Below are 5662 nucleotides of genomic sequence, written 5' to 3'. Positions count from 1 at the left end.
TCTGCTAATTTTACGAGACAATCTTATTTACTATGTTTCTCCTATATTGCAGCATGGGTCTCGACCTTTTGAAGGGAACAATCCGGAACAATCTTGAAGCTGGAGTTATTGAACCGGCAATGAGTAAAGTGAAGATCATTCAGGTGGTCTCTCTTTTTTTTCTTTTTTTTGGTTTGTCCCCTGCCTTCACAACTATAATGCAATACTTGTAGATAATGCGGTTAAACATTATCTTTCCACGTTAAATTATATTATTATGTTTTGAGTGCAGTTTGCTACCGAGGCAGCCATAACGATTCTGAGGATTGACGATATGATTAAGCTTGCCAAGGAAGATGAGAACGGGGAGGATTAGAGGTTCGTGCTGAACTTAAATTAAAAGTTTTGTGGTTCTAGATAGCACTTTTGTAATTCCCTCGTGTGCATGAACTGGTTCTAATTGTTCTGTTGCGGTAGAACCTTTCTGAGTCCGTCTAATTTCCCAAGATTTTATAGTGCCTGATTTGGAATTTCTATTATTTAGCTATTGTTCTGTAGGAGTTCTTTAATCCACTTGAGCCATTTTTGCTTGAAAAATGGCTCCTCCATCTTGAGTTCTGTGTTGCTATAAAGATAAAAGAATCAAAGATATTTTTGCTTGAAAAGAGTTTTGATTTTTCGGCTGCTCCTACTGTAAAATGGGCTAAAACGTTTACCATGAAAGCGGAAACCTTGTAATATTCTGCGCATTTTTGAATCTATTCATCTATACATACATAGAAGAACAAAGGAAGAATAATCTCCAGGGTAGTTTTTTGTTGTTGGAGATATCCTCAAATGTGCGATCAACATTGGATATCTTCATAGCTGCTGTTGCCTGTTCCTCCATCTTCTTCTTTGTCGCCTTCTCGTGCGCGATCATTATCCTCCATTGCATCTCCTGCATTGCCATCGTTCGTCTCTTCTCTAATTTCATCTAGTGATGTTAAAAAAAAAAAGAAAAGAAAAAGAAAAGAAGAATAGTTTGGTTATTCAATTTGTTTGCTCTAGTGGATTTGATCAAAACATTGATTGTATCACCCAAATTTCCTGCCAACAAGATTCTAAATGATTCGAAACAGATGAATATAAAGGTTATGTATCAAAATGGTTCATTGTTCAGATAAATTTGGCACATTTTTCACCTATTTGTTATCACAAATACCTCGAGTTCTTTCATATCCTGCTTGGCTTTCGTGATCTGCTGCTGCTCCCATTCATTGATAGCTGCCTCTTTCTTCCTCAGCCTGAGGAGTTTAGATTTTGCAATTAGGGACACTCCACCAAAATTTCCGCATTAAATTGCGCCCGATACAAGTGGTTTTTTAGTTGGAAAAATATTTTTCCTATGAATGTTTGTTTCAGTATGAATTCAACTTCAAACCCTGATATTTGGATTGTTCTTGCTTGTACTGTATTCTTCACCCTTTCACTTCTTTCCCCTACTAAACCATAACAGTGAAGAATCCTATGAATCAAAACTCCAAAGATGTTACATTTTACTTTCTGAGTAGTTATCCTCTAAAAAACAATTGTTTTACAGTTTTTTTACTGCAATTATAATGGAAATTTTACTTTCTGGATCAGGATCAGTAGCAGTATCAGCATATATATATATATATATATATATGTCCTACAATTTTATTATTTCACTTCATGTTGATGAAGAACTGTGTGGTTTGAGGTAGGTATAGATACATAAAGCAGGGTAAGAAAAAAAAAAAAAGAAGACGACCAAGGTGAAAGGGTATGAAACTTATTTGAACTATGATTTCATACTTGTTCATTAGCTTTGAGATTCGCGCTTCCTTCCATGCAAGCAGCTTGGCTTCCACCTTGCTCCTTATCGACCGGGCCGAAAAGCACCGGCACCGCCGCGACCCGCCCGGCCGCCACCGAGTCGAGCTTTCACTGCCCAAGTTCTCATATTTGCTGCCGCCGCCGCCGCTGCTACCGGTGTAGTACGTGCCTTCCGATTCCGAATCCCAGTTACATGCTGCAGCTGTATTGGCGTAGCAAGAATTAACTATCTGACCATCCCTAAAGCAAGTGGCAAAGGGCTTGGTGGTTGGTACCCGAGGCCCAAGTTCGAATCCTAGTTGATTCACATTTTCAGCTAAGTTTATTTTCAAATAAAATAGACGAAGCGGGTAGCGTGCTTCTTATCTCTCAAAAAAAAAAAAGAATTAACTATCTGAGCTATTTCTAAATCCCTTTCGTGAAAAACCATCTTGTCTCTTCTTTTTTTTTTTCCTTTGGCTGAAGAACTAAACAGATAGAGAGGTGTTGAAAACTATTTAAAATGTATATGGAATATGTACAATTTCTAATACCTGATGACAAGGGAGAAGACATGGATATGGGATGCAACTTGTTGCTAAACCCTCTCTCTCCTCCTGCTTCATCCGTAGCTATATAAGAAATATTTGAGGCCACTCGATCACTGGAATATCGCAAAATTATAACATTTGATTTCTCGAATGCTAATGAGACGTAGATGGCGTGATTCAGAAATACAATTATCGAAAAATGGCGTGATATCAAGAGATCGGTGCTTCTAGGAGTATGAACATAACACACGGCGGAAAAAAAATAAATATAAAAGGAGAATTAAGCCATATATATATATCAAATGGAGCCAAATAAAATTAGAAAAAAAAAGTATTAATCCACCTCTTCTTTTATTATGCATAAGAGAAGGATTTATAGCGCCTTGCAGCTTCTTAGGGTGAAGAAGCTTCTTGAAGCTTCCATAATTAGCTGCCATTTTCCTTCCTTCAATTTCTTCTTCTTCTTCTTTCTCTCGTGATACATGCGATCCCTGCACATCACAAGATATGATTCGCGAACTCTGCAACATCAATTAATTTTTTAATTCCCCAGAAAAAATAAGTCAAAGTACTTTCCCAAAAAAGATTTTTTATTTTTATTTATTTTCACAATCTAATCATTAAAAAAGTTTTAAAAATTCTTTTTTTATCTGAAAAGTGGTCCTTCTTTTATTTAAACATTTATTTTGCAAATATTTTAATTTGCAGGGCATCTTTGCTTTTTTTTTAAAAAAAAAATCTGACTGATTAAAATTGAAAGNAGTCAAAGTACTTTCCCAAAAAAGATTTTTTATTTTTATTTATTTTCACAATCTAATCATTAAAAAAGTTTTAAAAATTCTTTTTTTATCTGAAAAGTGGTCCTTCTTTTATTTAAACATTTATTTTGCAAATATTTTAATTTGCAGGGCATCTTTGCTTTTTTTTTAAAAAAAAAATCTGACTGATTAAAATTGAAAGAATTCACAAGTTTTTTTTAGCAAATTCTTTTTTTTTATTTTTTAATAACCGATTAAAAAATATAAAAAAAAAATCACAAGAAACCAAGTCACGTTCATGTGTTTTTTTACGAGTATCTTCATTAAGCATCAATTTTTTTTTCTTTTCTCCATTCAAAATCCTGTAAATGTGTACGTATAATAAATATGTACGTACAATATTTTTATCTATTTATGCTATGTCGTTAAATTATACAAACAATCTTTTGTCCAAAATTTAAACTAGTAAACAGTGATGTTCTAATATTTATATTTAACGCTCCTAAATAAGATTCATTACTGCATGACGCATTAAAAATTAAAAAAATAAAGAAAAAACTTGCATGCTTAGGAGAGAGAGCGAAAAATAATAATAATAAAAAAAACCTGGTAGGGGGTGGCGAAGGAGTCGTCGCCGCTGCCGGCGGAGGAGGAGGCGGCGGCGGAGCTCGCCAGAGGGCTACAGAAGGGGGAGGAGGGGGTGGGGGGGCAGTCGCCGATGCTCCACATGCCGCCGCAGCTGCCGAACGACGACCGGGCCGGCCGCCGGCGCCGGCATGGCGGAGCGCCGCCGGAGGCAATTGTGGCTGCTGACACCGACGCCGCCATTCGCATCAGCATATCCGTTGACAAGCTGATCTTCTCGCTCTTCTCGCTCGCGTGAGATGGCATGGCGGAGGCGGCAGCGGCGAGAGCGTCGCCATCGTCGTCGTCGTTGTCGTCGTCGGTGGTGGTGGTCGGGCACCGGCGGAGGCGGCGGTCGAGCTGCTTCTTGTTGCTGCTTCTACAAGAAGAGATGCAGTAGTACTCCATCATGTTTGTGAATATATATATGTATATATGTTGTGTTCTTTAAATTCTCCTCCTCCTCCTCTTCTTCTTCTTCTTCTTCTTCTTGAATATGAGAGAGAGAGAGAGAGAGAGAGAGAGAGAGAGAGAGAGAGAGAGAGAAGGGGATGAGGAGGTGTTTATATGCTTATATAAGTTGATGAAATGTGGTTCATTACGCAAAAGTTGGTGGGGCCGGCGCCGAAATGTAAAACATTAACGACTTCAGCAAGTTGAAGAAGTCGGTGAGGGAACGGTGGGATTTAACGACTTCTGTTAGTTGGAGTCGGCAGCTGAGTAACTACTCTCGCCGACTTCATATGAAAAGACAAAAATAAAAGGGGTTAACTTAGGGTTGGTTTGTATCATAAAAAGAAACAAAGTTTTTGATATTCTAGTTTTACTATCTGATTGCTCAGAGTTTTATTTTTATTCACAATTTTTTTTATCCCTTTTTTTCAATTTGATTCCAGACCTCTTCTTCTGTATATGCACGCGTTGTGTTTCAACTTAATCTCATCATTTTCAATATCGTTCTGCACATTTAGGTTTATCTCGACCTCACACAAGATGATGCCTATGGCCTCTTTTAGAGTATCTGGCTTCTTGATGTTGGGCCAGATGTTCAATCAAGTTTTTACAAAAATTTTAAAAAAATCGGTGTCAAGACTGACTAAACGCTAGCTATTGGATCATTGCTATATAAGTAAGCAGAATTTTGTTGGAGTTAAGGCAGTTTATTCCATCAAGATTGATGGTAATTTGGAGTTAAGAACCTAACAAAGTTTACTAATCATATTGAAACAAATATAGGGACTTTTTCTTATATACCCTCACTACTATTCAAAATTTTTAAGTTTAACTCTCTATTCCCAAAATATCCTTCTAAACCCCAAATGTCATTAGTAAAACCAATGTGTTAGGGGTATATTTAAAAAAAAAAAAAAGAAATCAATAAAGACATTTTTGTCCAACAGGGGTATATTAAATATTTTTGAAGTTTTGAAGGATATATTAGATATTATCTAGGTAGAAAAAAAGAAATGAAGGTAAATTAAAGTAAAATTAAAATAATTTCTCCCTCAGATTTTGAAAATTTACATATCAGTCCCTGGTAAAAAATAATTAGATATAGCAAATAATAAATTCTAGTCCTTAGGGGACCAAAATGTTGCGGGCCTTCTATAAAATTATCGAAAAGTTGTGGATTGAGAAGTTCTCTATAATCATACATATTGAAAAAAAAAGAAAAAAAATTATCGACGTCCAACACAATTTTGACTCTTGAGCTAACAAATTTTTTTAAAATTTTGTGTTTTTTTGTACATCGAAATTTTGTTATAATTTATTTGATAATAATCTGTTTTAAGATAAAATGTATTGTATATTCTTAGCCCCTCCGAGCTTAAATCGTGGCTTTATCCCTGCATAAATTTACTATAAAAGTTAATTTTCAACTAAATTTGAAAGTTTTCCATTATTTGTTTGCCTGAAATGGACTTTATATTA

General features: G+C 35.8%; 1 long non-coding RNA gene across 1 annotated transcript; it reads left to right on the top strand.

Moving 5' to 3' along the window:
• The first annotated feature begins 36 nt into the window (after positions 1-36).
• On the top strand, positions 37-644 carry LOC109704422. The gene is made up of 2 exons (XR_002214374.1): positions 37-143; positions 272-644. It is a non-coding gene; the product is annotated as an uncharacterized LOC109704422 (long non-coding RNA).
• Positions 645-5662: the final 5018 nt, after the last annotated feature.

This window comes from Ananas comosus, unplaced genomic scaffold, assembly GCF_001540865.1.
Source record: "Ananas comosus cultivar F153 unplaced genomic scaffold, ASM154086v1, whole genome shotgun sequence".
Taxonomy (NCBI): Eukaryota; Viridiplantae; Streptophyta; class Magnoliopsida; order Poales; family Bromeliaceae; genus Ananas; species Ananas comosus.
This window is presented reverse-complemented; position numbering and strand designations above follow the sequence as displayed.